This window comes from Aegilops tauschii, chromosome 6 (assembly GCF_002575655.3).
Source record: "Aegilops tauschii subsp. strangulata cultivar AL8/78 chromosome 6, Aet v6.0, whole genome shotgun sequence".
Lineage (NCBI taxonomy): Eukaryota > Viridiplantae > Streptophyta > Magnoliopsida > Poales > Poaceae > Aegilops > Aegilops tauschii.
Genome location: NC_053040.3, coordinates 113,979,808 through 114,000,369, shown reverse-complemented (window position 1 = coordinate 114,000,369; position 20,562 = coordinate 113,979,808). Strand labels below are relative to the sequence as shown.

The following is a 20,562-nucleotide window of genomic DNA, read 5'->3' as shown; positions in this document are numbered from 1 at the left end:
AGAGGATCAAGTGGGTGGGTGCGAGATCGATGAAGAGAGCCATCGAAATTGTGTGTGTGTGTGCAAGTCAAAGATATAGGGCGACTGACCTAGCTACCGGAACGTCAGAGGGCATAGGTCAAGTTTGTGTGTGGCAGGGAGACATGACTAGAGCGCTCAATGTATCGGTGTGTGTGTGTGCGAGGGGGTGGGGGGAGGGGTAGGCAGAGGCCTAACTAAAGAGGTAGAACGACTCGTATATGTGTTGAGAAGGAGAGACCCAGCTATGTCTTGAGGGAGATCGGTCGACATCCATACATAACTGAAGGACGGGAAATAGGATGGGACAGAGAGAGAGGAGAGAGAGGGAGGGAGAGGGGTAGAGTGCTGGATGGGTGATGGAGTTGCTTCTCGAAGATGGTGGGAGAGGCCTACTAGACAAACTGAGGGTGGAACTGCAATATTATCAATAAGAGTGGGGATGTGTTTCTGTGTGTGCCTATGCGTGATAGATCTGTCGGGACACATCCATGGATGATGAAGGGGAACCATGTGTTTGGTAAGCAAACCTAACTAGATCGGTAGATCAATTGTTGTTTGTCGGAGGAAGGGAGAGACATAACTAATGAGGTAGATCGATCGACGCGTGGGAAAAATGATTTATAAGGACCTAGCTAGCTATATGTATAGCGGGAGATCGGTTGGTGTACGTCCATTTGTTAGAGGCAAATAAGGCCCGACGAGACGGATAGACAGAGAGAATGGAGCTAGGAGGTGGTGCGAGAGGCCCAGCTACTAGCTAGATAGGGGGAGGAGTGTGCGGTTGTGAGATCGATGAAAAGAGGGGCGAGAGTTTACACGTGAGTGGGACTGTATGAGAGACACAAGGCAAGGACACATGAAGGAGGAGATTGAAGGTGCATGTGTATGTTGTAGGCAGACATCGCTGGAGAGGTTTATCGATCGGTGTGTGTCGGAAAGGAGTTGTGGAGACTGTGGGAGAACGACATAAAGAAGAAGAAAATGAATGTACGCGATGGATAGAATGCTGAGGGAGGAGGAGGGCGAGGAGGGCGTGTGCATGCACGAGAGAAAGTTAGTGGTAGCTACAAAGGTTAGAGGATTGTGTGGGTGTAAGAGACTAAAAAAGATCATAATTTGATATGAAAGTGGATTCATATATTTGAATAGGAGATCATAGTGTTTTAAACATATGCATGCATGAATATAGCAGTGATACGCGTGTTGTGGTTTTGCACATGTTATACCATAATGTGATAATGCATGGCGTTTGCAACTCACAGCTAAATGTCGAACAATCTAAACCATACTATACATCGAACAATCTCACATTTTATTTGAATTTGTGATAATGTGTGGCGTTTGCAGCTTACAACTAAATATCGAACAATCTAAACAATACTATATATCGAACATTCTCACATTTTATTCGAATTTGTGGTAATGTGTGGTGTTTGCAACTCACATCTAAGTACTTGTAGGCGTAGGGGGCGGGGAACCATACATAATGTGATAAACACATTATACATATGAGACATGGTTTAGTTTGTGAAGATCTTGCTAGAGCTTCAAATGTACTATGATTTGAAATCAACACAAAGTGGATTCAAAAAATTGAGTTCGTGTTCATATAGTACACATAGTTCATATGTAACTCGAGACTAATCATGTGGTGTGCTGTGAAGATACACAAATGATGGTTTAACTTGACAATAATGACGATTGTAGATCTTATTAAAACAGAGAAACGAATTCAAACGCTTTGACTTCACAACAATCATTATTGTAGATCTTATTCAAATAGAGAAACGAATTCAAATTTAGTTCATATTGACGCGGTAGTATATACGTTTGGAATGCACTAAAACGTTCATTTGAGTACTAGGTTGCATGCATTATACACGTAGTGAAATATTCTAATTGAACATAACATGAATTCAAAGTTTTGAATGACATTTGTAGTGCGAATTGATTTGGTACAGTACACGTTAGGCTTGTCCGGAAATTTCAACCCGTGCCTTGTTAGCCCAAAATATTTAAGATATATCTTTGTCTCGTTGTGCTCTGACAACTCCCTCCATCTCAACCCGCGCCTTGCTATTCCAAAATTACAACGCGCGCGAAAACTCCCACCTCCTGTGAAATCCCGACACGCGAAATGCCCGTGATACCCCTGCCGAAAGAACCGCCTCAAATCGGTGGGGGTACTTTCGTAACTTACCCCACATTTCGGACAAGCGCGTCCCTAAGCCATGGTTCCCCACTCCCATCCCATCCGCCCACTCATTCGTACACCGAGGCCGGGAAAACCCGTGAAGCCCCACACCCTCCTCCGTCCGCCACCCAGCCGGAGCCTCTTCCCCGACGACGTCGTCCACAGCAACACCTCGACGTCCCTCATCCACCGTACCGGATGAGGATCCGTCGTCGATCTGGTCGTCCCGCCGGTTCAGCCACCCCGTCCTCCACCTCCAAGGAGCTGCCCCGATGTTCCCCTCGTCTTTCGCGTCACCTCCATTCCCACACCGCCGTCTTCACCTACACCACCGGAAGAGCATCAGCATCACCATTTCCTCGGATGAAGCTGCGGCCTAATTGGCGCCACCAAAGAGGTTGTACACTAATCGCTGCATTTTCTTCTTGATTCGATCTCACGGTGTTGCCGGCGCTCGGTCCCGAGCTGACACGGTGCGGCTCCATCCACCGCGGTGTCGCCGGCCACTTCCTCCACGGCGTCACTCCCTCGGCGGCAACGTCCACATCAGTAGGAGCTGCTGCTGCTTTAGCTCTCGCTCGCGCTGCTGCTCTGCTCTGGCTCTCGGTCCCCTGCCTGGTCTGCTCTTGCTCGCGCTGCTGCTCTCGCTCTTGCTCTTGCTTGCGATGCTGCTCCGATTTAGCTACACTTTAGTCGACTGAATCGACTTTTGGGTCAATCGATTTTCAGGGGGTGGGGGGGCTCGCCGGAGTTAAGGAAGAACCAGCCGCAGCGGGGAGGGGGGCTCGCCGGAGAAGTACCCCACTATCTATCTTAGGGTTCAGGGTGGGGCGGTGGTCGCCGGCGGTGGTGGGGCGGTGGCGTGGGGATCGCCGGAGAAAAAGCTCGGCACGGGGGGCCTAGAGGGATGGCCGGGGCGGCGGCGGACCGGCGGTGGGGAGGGTTTTCGGGGCGGGCGGGGCGGCTGTTTGGCCGGTGGTGGCTGGCGGCTCAGGGGGGTGGAGGTTGAAGATGAACTGCAGGCCCTTGATTTCGTATCCAACGGCTGCAAAATCGACTGACCAGAGATGAAAAAGTCAGTCGACTGACGTGTAGCCTCACCTCTAGTGCATTCAGTTTCGACAGTAAAATTCAGTTTCGACAGCAAAATTCAGTTTCGACAGTGAAGTTCAGTTTTGACAGTTAAATTCAGTTTCGACAGTTAAGTTCAGAGATGAGCGGCTGATGTATACATCTAGCACTTTGTGGTTATGTATTTTACGTCATCTATTGGAGATGCTATTAGAATTCCACTCAGGTTAACATTGTCTCTCTTGTCCTGCTTCAGCCTCGGTGTTGTACAACTCACCGGAGCTGCTCCAACGACGAAACCCTCCATCACAGCGGAGCAGTACCTCGGGCTCCATCTCCAGACGCCTAAGATCTTCTTCCCCTCCTTCAATAGCCAAGTCAGCCGGAGCATCCTCACCGGCCAACCCAATCATGCTGAGATCGACATGGCTTCGCCAAAGAGTTTGTACACTTCTTGTGGTTTGACTTAATCTCACCATACTTCTTTGCATCCTGTGATCTTCCAATTCTTGTGAACCAAACACCCAGATTGGCAGAAATCCTGTGTCTTTAAATTCTCTGTTTTGCACGTGCATTCCTATCCTATTCCTGTCTATTTCCTATCCCTGCATTGTTAGAATCCTCAAATTCAAACAAGCCCTTCCACAATTACTTCTGTTATAGATATGTGTCAAAGAAAACCTTGTGTGGTTTGTCCTGCTCCTGCGGTGCTGTGTTCCACCCCAGCTCAGCTGCTCCAACGACGGAAGGGTTCACCACAACAGGGATCCGCTCTCCAGACTGTCTTTCGCCGCCTCAGATCTTCTTCCCCGCCGCCGGCAGCCACGACAACTGCATTACCATCATCAACTGAGCAGATGACCTTGAGGACTACACGGTTCCGCAAGAGAGGTCGCACTCTTTCGTGTCTGCTTACGTTATGCACCACTTAATATGATGACATGCTACTTTATCGTCGTGTTCACCTATTAGACTCCGACTCAGGTCCAAACTTATGCTGAAACTTGAGTTTTTAAATGGTTGTGGGGTACATATTGGGGCAGCAATCAGTACTATCTGTCTACTATCTGGTTAATCTCGGGTGTCTACTATGAGTTCATGTTGGGTGCAAACAAACATTAAAGGAGCCATTATCTGTATTTTTTAACTAAAGCTATTATCTGCCTGCTATCATTGGTTTTGGGTCTATCCACAGTTTGCTACCATCACTTTGGATTTGTGCATGCACTCCTTACATAATCTCACTATGTTTTATTCCTACGCATGTCAGTTATTGTACACAATGGAACTGAACATGTAGAGCAAAAGAGACGAGCCTTGCATGGCAATAAAATTTCATGCAGACGTCGCTCCATGGTGGGCGCAAAGGCAGCCCCCTCCACCCATTTCGGATCGTAATCAAGAGGAAGATAACTGTTCTGAGGGGGATTCAGAAGCAGAAGACCGCTCCTATTTACCCCATGAGGTCTCTCTAACTTGGCATGCTGATGTTGGTTATATCATGCATATGGTGCCTTGCATTGCTTACTTTATACATCAAATATGTCAACTGCTTAGTTTATACATGCTTTGTGTGAATGCCATCTGTTTAGTTTATTCATCGTTTATGTGAATTATGCAATGCCATCTTGTATAGCCAGGCATCATATATGTGAATTTTGCAATGCCATCCTGCTTAGCCAGTCATCTTATATGTGAATTATATCAGGCCATCCTTTTTTTTCATTACGTATTACATTTGTCAACAATGTTAGTACATTCAACTACTCTTCGTGTGCATCAGCCATTTGACACGGTGATGGAAAATTCTGGAGTGAAAACAAGGTCTTCAGAGCAGACTATGCTATCTGACAAAGCGCATATCTCGTTGGTTACGGATAGCTCCTCAGAGGAGGATTCAGAGACAGATGACCAGTCCTATCCCCCCCCCCCCGAGGTGCATGCTCTAACTTGGCAGGGTTATGTTGCTCATATCGTGCGTATGGTATCTTGCATTGCTATCTCATTTGCTTAGTTTAGACATGATTTGTGTGAATGCCACCTGTTTAGTGTCTAATTACCATATATGTGAATTATGCAATGCCATCTTTTTGCAAGACATTATATATGTGAATTATGCAATGCTATCTTGTTGCAAGGCATTATATATGTGAATTATGCAATGTCGTGTTGTTTAGCCAAGCGTCATATATGTGAATTATATCATGCCGTCCTTTTTTTTGTATTTCTCATTGCTTTTGTCGACAATGTTTGTATATTCAACTGCTCTTCCTGTGCATCAGCCATTTGAATTGGTGATGGAGAAATCTGGAGTGAAAACAAGGTCTTCAGAGCAGACAATGCTACCTGGTGAAGCAGATATGTTGCTGCTTATAGATAGCTCTTCAGAGGAGGATTCAGAGGCAGATGACCAGTCCTATTATCCCCCTGAGGTGTATGCTCAAACTTGGCAGGGTTATATTACTCATATCATGCATATGTTGTATTGCAATGCTTAGTTTTTACATCATATACACGATGTTGAATGCCATCTCCTTAGTTGACACATCATATATGCGATTGCCCTCTACTCACTTCCTTAGTATATAAATCATATATTTGAATTATATCATGCCATGATGTTTACATAGACAGCATGTATCTGAATTATGGCATGCCAACCCATTTTCTAAAGACATAATATAGTTATATCATCTCATCCTGTTCACATAGTCATCATATTTTGAATTATGTCATTCTATCCGTGAATTATATCATGCCATCATGTTTCCATCGACGGCATGTTTGTGATTTATGGCATGCCAACCACTTTAATAGACACATCGTATAGTTATATCATGTCATCCTGTTTACATAGTCATCATATTTTGAAGTATGTCATTCTATCCTGTTTAGTTAGCCATCATACATGTGAAATTGTGTCATGCTATCCTATTTAATTAGCCATCATATATTTGAAATTATGTCCTGCTATTCTGTTTGGTTAGACAACATAAATCTAAATTATTTCATGCCCTGTTTTCTTCCCTACTATCCATTGCACCTGTCTATCTTACAATGTCTATACATTCAATTACTTTTCTTGTTTATCAGCCATTTCAATTGGAGGGGTGATGGCAGTATCTGTGGGAGTAAAACCACAGTCTTCAGAAAAGATCGTGCTACCTGTCGATGGAGATAGAACCACAGTTGTACTTGCCCAAGAACCAGCCCCACCACACATAACCCAGACTCACGCAGATTGTACCCCTACCCAGTTGGACAGAGAACCAGCTACACCCCTTCTAACCCCAACCCCAGCAGATAGTAACCCAGTTCCCGTTGACACAGCACCGTCTCCACCACAGAGCACCCAAACACGAGCAGTTAGTAAGGCAACTGCAGTGCCCAAAGCACGAGGACCACCACTCCGAACCCCAAGTCAACGCTTAAAGCAGAAGAAGAATTGTTCTCAGGTCAGGTTCCGTAGCTATGGTTCATACTACTTTGCTCTTGCATCACTGTATTTACTCATACCAACTAATTTCAAATTTGAAGGATGCATTGAAACTCCAATGGCGCAACAGGTATGTTTTAAACCTGTTTCTTTAACGTGTTTACTGTTGTAACTTGCTCTATGTTGATTTCAGTTTCAATTGAATAAACAGTTATGTTCTCATGCCATGCACATTACAAGTGTTGTTATTGCTGTGTAGTTTCCCACACTTATATTCTGTCTATGCTGCTTTGTCTTAAATAGATATGATTCGAACTGTATCTATCTTGATTTGGCAACATAAACTAGAATGATATAGACCATACAATGACCATACTACATAGATATATGTTTGTTTCATGTTGTTATCCTGTCCACCTTACTACTGAACCGGTTTACCAAAATGAGTTTCATATACTACATTGTAAACCTATGATGTGTTTGTTTGTTTCTCCTTTAGAACGTGGATAAAATATTGGAGAAGAGTACCCCATTATGCAATGGTAAAGGAAGTAATGCAGATCAGGTTCAAGATAGTGAGACATCCCTGTTGTTCTCCAAGAAAGCTGATAAAAACTATATTGAAGACACTGAGACAACCCCAAAGTCCTGTCTTGATGTAGTGTTCGAGTTACTGGCTACTACTGCTGGCACCAGCTCTTCGTACTCGCTGCCTGAATCAGTTCGGCTTCTTGAGTCTCAACTTCAAGTTGAAAGACATTGATCAGATGTTATGCGACAGGAAGCCGAAGGACTGAGGAAGTCCCTGCAGAATTCAGATGCATACTTTCTGGTGCAACAGCAAGTGCTGGAGGATTTAAGCGCCAAACAAGAGAAAGTTAATAAGCTTGCTAAGCATCTTGCTAGCATTATGGGTACCCAGGATATTGTTTCTTGAGCTCTTCTGAAGTGGTTTCAGTTCTGGACTTGTTTTGCTGCGGCGTTTATATGCTGCTTTGTTCCCTATATTTGCACTGGTGGCGAACTTTGATGCCCAGTGGATGTAATGTGTGTAATAGCCGTGATAGCCTAGCGTAAGTTACTTGCTTATTTATTTCCGTTGTCTTGTTTATTTGTTTTCTTGTAGTCAGTGCAGTTCTTTTTCCGCGGTTTGCTAGTGGCCGGAATAACCTATTTTTTAAACTAGGCCACATTAACAATGGGCTACATATTTGCTGTAGGCCTCCTACGGGCCGTAGAAACAATGGGCCTTCTAAGGGCCGTAGACACAATGGGCCTTCTACGGGGCGTAGACACAATGGGCCTTCTACGGGCCGTATCATCAATGGGCCTTCTACGGGCCGTATGATCGGTTGGCCAAACATGGGCCAATAACAGACCACATTATGGCCGTAAATGGGCTAGAGTTGAAATCGTCCGTTCATGGGCCGACCATAATGGGCCGTCGTTAATAGGCCGTATTTGATGACGCTATGAAAACGGCCCAACGTATTAACGGGCCACAAACGGGCCGACTGTAACCACGGGCTGTATTTGGCCCACAAGCTGAAAATGACAGTAACGGGCCGAAAGTAAATGAATGCTGGAAATGAGCCCAAGAATAAATGGGCCCTAAGAAGGCCGAAAGATAACATGGGCTGGAAACGGCCCAACGGAATAATGGGCCGTTAATGGGTATAAAGTGATACATTGTTCATTACGGGCCACTTTTACCACGGGCCGTTAATGGGCCGAGGTTTACTAAGGGCCTCATATGGGCCAAAAGACGTCATGGGCCATACATGGGCCGGAAGTTAAAACGGGCTGGAATTATATTGGACGGCCCAGATGACGCTACTGGGCCTAATTCGGATAGGCCGTAAACGGGCCCTGGGATAGCGGGCTGTAAATGGGCTATATGCGAACAGGCCGTTAACAGGCTTGCCTTGGGCCGGCCCGCTACCTTTTGACCAAGTCAAAGGGGTCGGCTTTTTCACACGAATGGGCCTCTGTTGGGCCGTGCCACATGTCAGCGTATCATAGGTGCTTTGGGTCCAATGAGTGGATGACGTCTGTCCCAACGGTGAGCCGACACGTGTTTCCTCCAGCCAATGATGATTTTACACGTGGAAAATCCCCATTGGTCGGGGCTGTTAACGGGTTATCGGATCCAAAACCGGACCCGATAGCTTAACGGTGTTCCGTTATGGTGGATGCCACGTGTCGGTCACCCTTGACGAAAGCACTTCTGTGACGCGCGATTTATCGTCATAGAAGTGGACACTTCCATGATGATAATTTTGGCAATGTCATGGAACACTTCTACGACAGCACAGGTATGAATATCTTGATTCTGTCATAAATTTGTCATGGATGTACATGCATGACAGAAAACGTGACCTACTGTGACAAACACGTATCATCACGGAAGTGTATTTTTTTGTAGTGTTTATACTAACTTATCTCACGAGTTCTTGTTGAGTTTTCTGTGGATGAAGTTTTTAAGATTTAGGGAGACCGTGATATAAAATGAATTAAGGAGACACAAAAGCTCAAGCTTGGGGATGCCCAAGGCATCCCAAGATAATATTTCAAGAAGTCTCAAGCATCTAAGCTTGGGGATGCCCCGGTAGGCATCCCACCTTTCTTCATCAACAATTATTGGTTAGTATCGGTTGAGCCTAAGTTTTTGCTTCTTCACATGAGTTGTGCTATTCTTGGAATGTCATTTTGTTTTGTTTTGTTTGTTGTTTTAATAAAATACTTAGATCTGAAAGTTTTTTAAATAAAAGAGAGTCCTCAAATAGCTACCCATTTACATAACTACTCGCTTGATCTTCACTTGTATCCTTTTTGGAGTAGTTTTTCATTTACTCTTGTGCTTCACTTATATCCTATGAGTAAATTGTTGAACGAATTGAATATCATGAAGTTGAAATTATATGTTCATATCATGCCTAGTGGTAGCTTCACATTGGGTTTAGAAAGTGAAATCTTTTTAAGCTTGACAATCATAATATTGGTCATACAAGCAATTCCTGAATAATTAATATAAGGAAGAGAACTTTCACATGCAAATACACTATCTTGGAAATATTTTGTGATTGTGAGCCCCCATCAAAATATTATATGCCAAAATTGTTGACGTTGGACAAGGAAGACAACGTAATGGTTTATGTTTAATTTGTTCATATTCACATAGAAGTTATATTGTCATAGATCCTTCAACATGTGGTGCTTGCCCCCCATCTTTGCTAGCCCAAAATTCCGCACCAGGTAGAGCTACTACTTGTGCATCCAAAAACCCCTAAACCCAAATCTTATTTTCAAGAGTCCATCATACCTGTAGGGTAACGTAGTAATTTCAAAAAAAATCCTACGCACACGCAAGATCATGGTGATGCATAGCAATGAGAGGGGAGAGTGTGTCCACGTACCCTCATAGACCGAAAGCGTAAGCGTTAGCACAACGCGGTTGATGTAGTCGTATGTCTTCACGATCTGACCGATCAAGTACCGAACGCACGGCACCTCCGAGTTCAGCACACGTTCAACTCGATGACGTCCCTCGAACTCCGATCCAGCCGAGCTTTGACGGAGAGTTCCGTCAGCACGACGGTGTGGTGACGATGATGATGTTCTACCGACGCAGGGCTTCGCCTAAGCACTGCTACGATATTATCGAGGTGGATTATGGTGGAGGGGGGCACCGCACATGGCTAAGAGATCCAAGGGATCAATTGTTGTGTCTCCAAGGGGTGCCCCCCTCCCCGTATATAAAGGAGTGGAGGAGGGGGAGGGCCGGCCCTCTCTATGGCGCGCCCTTGGAGGAGTCCTACTCCCACCGGGAGTAGGATTCCCCCCTTCCAAGTAGTAGGAGTAGGAGTCAAGGAAAGGGGAAAGAGAAGAGAAGGAAGGAGGGGGCGCAGCCCCTCCCCCTAGTCCAATTCGGACTAGGCCTTGGGGGCGCGCAGCCTCTCCTCTCTCTTTCCCCTAAAGCCCAATAAGGCTCATATACTCCCCGGCGAATTCCCGTAACTCTCCGGTACTCCGAAAAATACCCGAATCACTTGGAACCTTTCCGATGTCCGAATATAGTCGTCCAATATATCGATCTTTACGTCTCGACAATTTCGAGACTCCTCGTCATGTCCTCGATCTCATCCGGGACTCCGAACTACCTTCGGTACATCAAAACACATAAACTCATAATATAACCGTCATCGAACTTTAAGCGTGCGGACCCTACGGGTTCGAGAACTATGTAGACATGACCGAGACACTTCTCCGGTCAATAACCAATAGCGGAACCTGGATGCTCATATTGGCTCCCACATATTCTACGAAGATCTTTATCGGTCAAACCGCATAACAACATACGTTGTTCCCTTTGTCATCGGTATGTTACTTGCCCGAGATTCGATCGTCGGTATCTCAATACCTAGTTCAATCTCGTTACCGGCAAGTCTCTTTACTCGTTCCGTAATACATCATCCCACAACTAACTCATTAGTTACAATGCTTGCAAGGCTTATAGTGATGTGCATTACCGAGTGGGCCCAGAGATACCTCTCCGACAATCGGAGTGACAAATCCTAATATCGAAATACGCCAACCCAACAAGTACCTTCGGAGACACCTGTAGAGCACCTTTATAATCACCCACTTACGTTGTGACGTTTGGTAGCACACAAAGTGTTCCTCCGGTAAACGGGAGTTGCATAATCTCATAGTCATAGGAACATGTATAAGTCATAAAGAAAGCAATAGCAACATACTAAACGATCAAGTGCTAAGCAAACGGAATGGGTCAAGTCAATCACATCATTCTCTAATGATGTGATCCCATTAATCAAATGACAACTCATGTCTATGGCTAGGAAACCTAACCATCTTTGATTCAACGAGCTAGTCAAGTAGAGGCATACTTGTGACACTCTATTTGTCTATGTATTCACACATGTATTATGTTTCCGGTTAATACAATTCTAGCATGAATAATAAACATTTATCATGAAATAAGGAAATAAATAATAACTTTATTATTGCCTCTAGGGCATATTTCCTTCAGTCTCCCACTTGCACTAGAGTCAATAATCTAGATCACATCGCCATGTGATTTAACATCAATAGTTCACATCACCATGTGATTAATACCCATAGTTCACATCGTCATGTGACCAACACTCAAAGGGTTTACTAGAGTCAGTAATCTAGTTCACATCTCTATGTTATTAACACCCAAAGAGTACTAAGGGTTGATCATGTTTTGCTTGTGAGAGAAGCTAAGTCAACGGGTCTGCCAAAATTCAGATCCGTATGTATTTTGCAAATTTCTATGTCTACAATGCTCTGCACGGAGCTACTTTAGCTAACTGCTCCCACTTTCAATATGTATCCAGGTTGAGACATAGAGTCATCTAGATCAGTGTCAAAAACTTGTATCGACGTAACCCTTTACGACGGACCTTTTGTCACCTCCATAATCGAGAAACATATCCTTATTCCACTAAGGATAATTTTGACCGCTGTCCAGTGATCTACTCCTAGATCACTATTGTACTCCCTTGCCAAACTCAGTGGTAAGGTATACAATAGATCTGGTACACAGCATGGCATACTTTATAGAACCTATGGCCGAGGCATAGGGAATGACTTCATTCTCTTTCTATCTTCTACCGTGGTCGGGCTTTGAGTCTTACTCAATTTCACACCTTGTAACACAGGCAAGAACTCTTTCTTTGACTGATCCATTTTGAACTACTTCAAAATCTTGTCAAGGTATGTACTCATTGAAAAAACTTATCAAGCGTCTTGATCTATCTCTATAGATCTTGATGTTGAATATGTAAGCAGCTTCACCGAGGTCTTTCTTTGAAAAACTCCTTTCAAACACTCCTTTATGCTTTGCAGAATAATTCTACATTATTTCCGATCAACAATATGTCATTCACATATACTTATCAGAAATGTTGTAGTGCACCCACTCACTTTCTTGTAAATACAGGCTTCACCGCATGTCTGTATAAAACTATATGCTTTAATCAACTCATCAAAGCGTATATTCCAACTCCGAGATGCTTGCACCAGTCCATAGATAGATCGCTGGAGCTTGCACATTTTGTTAGCACCTCTAGGATTGACAAAACCTTCTGGTTGCATCATATACAACTCTTCTTTAATAAATCCATTAAGGAATGCAGTTTTGTATATCCATTTGCCAGATTTCATAAAATGCGGCAATTGCTAACATGATTCAGACAGACTTAAGCATAGATACGAGTGAGAAACTCTCGTCGTAGTCAACACCTTGAACTTGTCGAAAACCTTTTTGCGACAATTCTAGCTTTGTAGATAGTAACACTACTATCAGCGTTCGTCTTCCTCTTGAAGATCCATTTAATCTCAATGGCTCACCAATCATCGGGCAAGTCAATCAAAGTCCATACTTTGTTCCCATACATGGATCCCATCTCTGATTTCATGGCCTCAAGCCATTTTGCGGAATCTGGGCTCATCATTGCTTCCTCATAGTTCGTAGGTTCATCATGGTCAAGTAACATGACCTCCAGAACAGGATTACCATACCACTCTGGTGCGGATCTTACTCTGGTTGACCTACGAGGTTCAGTAGTAACTTGATCTGAAGTTTCATGATCATCATCATTAGCTTCCTCACTAATTGGTGTAGGAGTCACAGGAACAGATTTGTGTGATGAACTACTTTCCAATAAGGGAGCAGGTACAGTTACCTCATCAAGTTCTACTTTCCTCCCACTCACTTCTTTCGAGAGAAACTCCTTCTCTAGAAAGGATCCATTCTCAGCAACGAATGTCTTGCCTTTGGATCTGTGATAGAAGGTGTACCGAACTGTCTCCTTTGGGTATCCTATGAAGACACATTTCTCCGGTTTGGGTTTGAGCTTATCAGGATGAAACTTTTTCACATAAGCATCGCAACCCCAAACTTTAAGAAACGACAACTTTGGTTTCTTGCCAAACCACAGTTCATAAGGAGTCGTCTCAACGGATTTAGATGGTGCCCTATTTAACGTGAATGCAGCTGTCTCTAATGCATAACCCCAAAACGATAGTAGCAAATCGGTAAGAAACATCATAGATTGCACTATATCCAATAAAGTACGGTTATGATGTTCGGACACACCATTATGTTGTGGTGTTCCAGATGGCGTGAGTTGCGAAACTATTTCGCATTGTTTCAAATGAAGACCAAACTCGTAACTCAAATATTCTCCTCCACGATCAGATCGTAGAAACTTTATTTTCTTGTTACGATGATTTTCCACTTCACTCTGAAATTATATGAACTTTTCAAATGTTTCACACTTATGTTTCATCAAGTAGATATACCCATATCTGCTCAAATCATCTGTGAAGGTCAGAAAATAACGATACCCGCCGCGAGCCTCAATATTCATCGGACCACATACATCAGTATGTATGATTTCCAATAAGTCAGTTGCTCGCTCCATTGTTCCGGAGAACGGAGTCTTAGTCATCTTGCCCATAAGGTATGGTTCGCAAGCATCAAGTGATTCCAAAAGTCCATCAGCATGGAGTTTCTTCATGCGCTTTACACCAATATGACCTAAACGGCAGTGCCACAAATAAGTTGCACTATCATTATTAACTTTGCATCTTTTGGTTTCAATATTATGAATATGTGTATCACTACGATCGAGATCCAACGAACCATTTTCATTGGGTGTGTAACCATATAAGGTTTTATTAATGTAAACAGAACAACAATTATTCTCTAACTTAAATGAATAACCGTATTGCAATAAACATGATCAAATCATATTCATGCTCAACGCAAATACTAAATAACACTTATTTAGGTTCAACACTAATCCTGAAAGTATAGGGAATGTACGATGATGATCATATCAATTTTGGAACCACTTCCAACACACATCGTCACTTCACCCTTAACTAGTCTCTGTTCATTCTGCAACTCCCGTTTCGAGTTACTAATCTTAGCAACTGAACCAGTATCAAATACCGAGGGGTTGCTATAAACACTAGTAAAGTACACATCAATAACATGTATATCAAATATAGCTTTGTCACTTTGCCATCCTTCTTATCCACCAAATACTTAGGGCAGTTCCACTTCCAGTGACCAGTCCCTTTGCAGTAGAAGCACTCAGTTTCAGGCTTAGGTCCAGACTTGGGCTTTTTCACTTGAGCAGCAATTTGCTTGCCGTTCTTCTTGAAGTTCCCCTTTCTTCCCTTTGTCCCTTTACTTGACACTAGTGGTCTTGTTAACCATCAACATTTGATGCTCTTTCTTGATTTCTACCTTTGTCGATTTCAGCATCGCGAAGAGCTCGGGAATTACTTTGGTCATCCCTTGCATATTATAGTTCATCATGAAGTTCTAATAACTTGGTGATAGTGACTAGAGAATTCTGTCAATTACTATCTTATCTGGAAGATTAACTCCCACTTGATTCAAGCAATTGTAGTACCCAGACAATCTGAGCACATGCTCACTGGTTGAGCTACTCTCCTCCATCTTATAGGAAAAGTACTGTCAGAGGTCTCATACCTCTTGACACGGGCATGAGTATGAAATACCAATTTCAACTCTTGGAACATCTCATATGCTCCATGGCGTTCAAAACGTTTTTGAAGTCCTGGTTCTAAGCCGTAAAGCATGGTGCACTAAACTATCAAGTAGTCATCATACCGAGCTTTGTCAAACGTTCATAACGTCCGCATCTGCTCCTGCAATAGGTCTGTCACCTAGCGGTGCATCAAGGACATAATTCTTCTGTGCAGCAATGAGGATAAACCTCAGATCACGGATCCAATCCGCATCATTGCTACTAACATCTTTCAACTTAGTTTTCTCTAGGATCATATAAAAAAATAAACGGGGAGCAACATCGCGAGCTATTGATCTACAACATAGATATGCTAATGCTACCAGGACTAAGTTCATGATAAATTAAAGTTCAGTTAATCAAATTATTAAAGAACTCCCACTTAGATAGACATCCCTCTAATCCTCTAAGTGATCACGTGATCCATATCAACTAAACCATGTCCGATCATCACGTGAGATGGAGTAGTTTCAATGGTGAACATCACTATGTTGATCATATCTACTATATGATTCACCTCGACCTTTCGGTCTCAATGTTCCGAGGCCATATCTGTTATATGCTAGGCTCGTCAAATTTAACCTGAGTATTCCGCGTGTGCAACTGTTTTGCACCCGTTGTATTTGAACGTAGAGCCTATCACACCCGATCATCACGTGGTGTCTCAGCACGAAGAACTTTCGCAACGGTGCATACTTAGGGAGAACACTTGTACCTTGATAATTTAGTGAGAGATCATCTTATAATGCTACCGTCAATCAAAGCATGCATAAAAGATAAACATCACATGCAATCAATATAAGTGATATGATATGGCCATCATCATCTTGTGCTTGTGATCTCCATCTCCGAAGCACCATCATGATCACCATCATCACCGGCGCGACACCTTGATCTCCATCGTAGCATCGTTGTCGTCTCGCCAACTTATGCTTCTACGACTATCGCTACCGCTTAGTGATAAAGTAAAGCATTACAGGGCGATTGCATTGCATACAATAAAGCGACAACCATATGGGTCCTGCCAGTTGCCGATAACTCTGTTACAAAACATGATCATCTCATACAATAAAATATAGCATCATGTCTTGACCATATCACATCACAACATGCCCTACAAAAACAAGTTAGACGTCCTCTACTTTGTTGTTGCAAGTTTTACGTGGCTGCTACGGGCTGAGCAAGAACCGTTCTTACCTACGCATCAAAACCACAACGATAGTTTGTCAAGTTGGTGCTGTTTTAACCTTCGCAAGGACCGGGCGTAGCCACACTCAGTTCAACTAAAGTTGGAGAAACTGACACCCGCTAGTCACCTGTGTGCATAGCACGGCGGTAAAACCAGTCTCGCGTAAGCGTACGCGTAATGTCGGTCCGGGCCGCTTCATCCAACAATACCGCCGAACCAAAGTGTGACATGCTGGTAAGCAGTATGACTTATATCGCCCACAACTCACTTGTGTTCTACTCGTGCATATAACATCTACGCATAAAACCTGGCTCAGATACCACTGTAGGGTAACGTAGTAATTTCAAAAAAATTCCTACGCACACGCAAGATCATGGTGATGCATAGCAACGAGAGGGGAGAGTGTGTCCACGTACCCTCGTAAACCGAAAGCGGAAGCGTTAGCACAACACGGTTGATGTAATCGTACGTCTTCACGATCCGACCGATCAAGTACCGAACGCATGGCACCTCCGAGTTCAGCACACGTTCAACTCGATGACGTCCCTCGAACTCTGATCCAGCCAAGATTTGAGGGAGAGTTCCGTCAGCACGACGGCGTGGTGACGATGATGATGTTCTACCGACGCAGGGCTTCGCCTAAGCACTGCTACGATATTATCGAGGTGGATTATGGTGGAGGGGGGCACCGCACACGGCTAAGAGATCCAAGGGATCAATTGTTGTGTCTCCAAGGGGTGCCCCCTCCCCTTATATAAAGGAGTGGAGGAGGGGGAGGGCCGGCCCTCTCTATGGCGCGCCCTTGGAGGAGTCCTACTCCCACCAGGAGTAGGATTCCCCCCTTCCAAGTAGTAGGAGTAGGAGTCAAGGAAAGGGGAAAGAGAAGAGAAGGAAGGAGGGGGCGCAGCCCCTCCCCCTAGTCCAATTCGGACTAGGCCTTGGGAGGGCGCGCAGCCTCTCCTCTCTCTTTCCCCTAAAGCCCAGTAAGGCCCATATACTCCCCGGCGAATTCCCGTAACTCTCCGGTACTCCGAAAAATACCTGAATCACTCGGAACCTTTTCGATGTCCGAATATAGTCGTCCAATATATCGATCTTTACGTCTCGACAATTTCGAGACTCCTCGTCATGTCCCCGATCTCATCCGGGACTCCGAACTACCTTCGGTACATCAAAACACATAAACTCATAATATAACTGTCATCGAACTTTAAGCGTGCGGACCCTACGGGTTCGAGAACTATGTAGACATGACCGAGACACGTCTCCGGTAAATAACCAATAGCGGAACCTGGATGCTCATATTGGCTCCCACATATTCTACGAAGATCTTTATCGGTCAAACCGCATAACAACATACGTTGTTCCCTTTGTCATCGGTATGTTACTTGCCCGAGATTCGATCGTCGGTATCTCAATACCTAGTTCAATCTCATTACCGGCAAGTCTCTTTACTCGTTCCGCAATACATCATCCCGCAACTAACTCATTAGTTACAATGCTTGCAAGGCTTATAGTGATGTGCATTACCGAGTGGGCCCAGAGATACCTCTCCGACAATCGGAGTGACAAATCCTAATATCGAAATACGCCAACCCAACAAGTACCTTCGGAGACACCTGTAGAGCACCTTTATAATCACCCACTTACGTTGTGACGTTTGGTAGCACACAAAGTGTTCCTCCGGTAAACGGGAGTTGCATAATCTCATAGTCATAGGAACATGTATAAGTCATGAAGAAAGCAATAGCAACATACTAAACGATCAAGTGCTAAGCTAATGGAATGGGTCAAGTCAATCACATCATTCTCTAATGATGTGATCCCGTTAATCAAATGACAACTCATGTTTATGGCTAGGAAACTTAACCATCTTTGATTCAACGAGCTAGTCAAGTAGAGGCATACTAGTGACACTCTGTTTGTCTATGTATTCACACATGTATTATGTTTCCGGTTAATACAATTCTAGCATGAATAATAAACATTTATCATGAAATAAGGAAATAAATAATAACTTTATTATTGCCTCTAGGGTATATTTCCTTCAATACCTACCTAAGGATTGAGTAAGATCCTTCAAGTAAGTTGTCATCGGTGCAATAAGGCAATAAAAATTTCTTCTAAAAGTGTTATATCATTTAGTGTAAGACAAAATTGAGCGTTGTACGAATTTGTGATGGCAAAGAATAAAAGCGACATACTGCATAATGAAGTTTCTATCATAAGGGGCAATATAACGCAATGTTCTTTTGCACTAAGGGATTGAGCATCAGACAAAAAGCGCATGGCAACCTCTGCTTCCCTCTGTGAAGGGCCTACCTTTTACTTTTATGTATTTACTTCCATGCAAGAGTCAAAGTTTTTCTCTCTATTCCTTTTTTATTTTTCTCTTTTGGCAAACATCATGTGGTGAGAAAAAAATCTAGGCAAATGTATCCAGTTGGATATGGATATCATGAGTTATTATTGTTGACATCACCCTTGAGGTGAATACGTTGGGAGGCGAAATTATAAGCCCCTATTTTTCAATGTGTCCGGTTGAAACCTTTTGCTTATGTGTATGCGGTGAGTGTTAGCAATCATAGAAGACTATATTATGGTTGAGTATGTGGAGCTCTTACTTAGACTCTGTTGAATAAGTTGAATTGCAATTGCTTGGTGACTGAGAACATAGGTTGTTGAGTTTCAAGAGAATTCATTGTTTGAACCTTAACATGTGAATTGGTTGCTGCTTTAACATGAGAAGTTTTATAAGAAAGAATTGTTGTTATGATGCTAGGAAAAGTGATTGAAATTGTCATTGATCAAATTTGTGCACTTTGCTAGCATTCACACTTCATAAATTATTTCTTTTATCATTTACCTACTCGAGGACGAGTAGGAATTAAGCTTGGGGATGTTGATACGTCTCCAACGTATCTATAATTTATGAAGTATTCATGCTGTTATATTACCATTCTTGGATGTTTTACAATCATTTTATAGCAACTTTATACCATTTTTTGGGACTAACCTATTGACCCAGTGCCCAGTGATAGTTGTTGTTTTTTGCTTGTTTTTTACATCGCAGGAAATCAATATCGAACGGAGTCCAAACACCGCGAAACTTTTCGTGGATTTTTATGGACCAGAAGACATACAGTGGGCCAGAGAAGCACCTGGGGGGTGCCCCGAGGGGGCACAACCCACCAGGGCGCGCCTGGGGGCCTAGGCGCGCCTAGGTGGGTTGTGCCCACCTCGGTGGCCTCCCGCACCGCCTCTTCGCCCTATAAATTGCCAAATATTCCAAAAACCCTCGGGAGAACCCTAGATCAGAAGTTTCGCCGCCTCAGGCCTCTGTAGACATGAAAAATCAATCTAGACCCCGTTCCGGCACCCTGCTGGAGGGGGAGATCATCACCGGAGGCCATCTTCATCATCCCTATGGCCACCATGATGATGAGGGAGTAGTCCACCCTCGGGGCTAAGGATTTGTACCAGTAGCTATGTGTTTAATCTCTCTCTCTCTCTCGTGTTCTTGAGATGGCACGATCTTGATGTATCATGGGCTTTGTTAATATAGTCGGATCATATGGTGTTTTCCCCTCTCTATCTTGTTGTGATGAATTGAGTTTTCCATTTGTGATTTTGTTTTATCGGATTGAATACTTTTATGGATTTGAGAACACTTTATGTATGTCTTGCTATGAATACCCATGGTGACAATGGGGTATCGTATTGATCCACTTGATATATGTTTTGGCACTCAACTCGCGAATTCCCGAGGTGACATTGTGGTAATCTATGCATAGGAGTTGATGCACGTTCTTGTCTTTGTTTCTCGGGTAGAAATCTTGGGGCACTCTTTGAGGTTCTTTGTGTTTGATTGAGTATTATGAATATGAAATTATTTGGTGTTATTTTAGTATGAACTCTTGGATAGATCGATCAGAAAGAATAGCTTCGAGGTGGTTTCGACCCTACAAACAATTTCTTCTTATGTTCTCCGCTGGATAGGAACTTTGGAGTTATTCTTCATCGCACTTTGAGGGATGGT

At 43.6% G+C, this 20,562-nt stretch overlaps 1 long non-coding RNA gene across 1 annotated transcript; it reads left to right on the top strand.

The window, feature by feature from the left end:
* Positions 1–1,841: 1,841 nt before the first annotated feature.
* On the top strand, positions 1,842–7,939 carry LOC141025335 (uncharacterized). The gene is made up of 6 exons (XR_012186817.1): positions 1,842–4,177; positions 4,557–4,751; positions 5,070–5,222; positions 5,569–6,741; positions 6,824–6,852; positions 7,222–7,939. It is a non-coding gene; the product is annotated as an uncharacterized lncRNA (long non-coding RNA).
* The last annotated feature ends 12,623 nt before the right edge of the window (positions 7,940–20,562 follow it).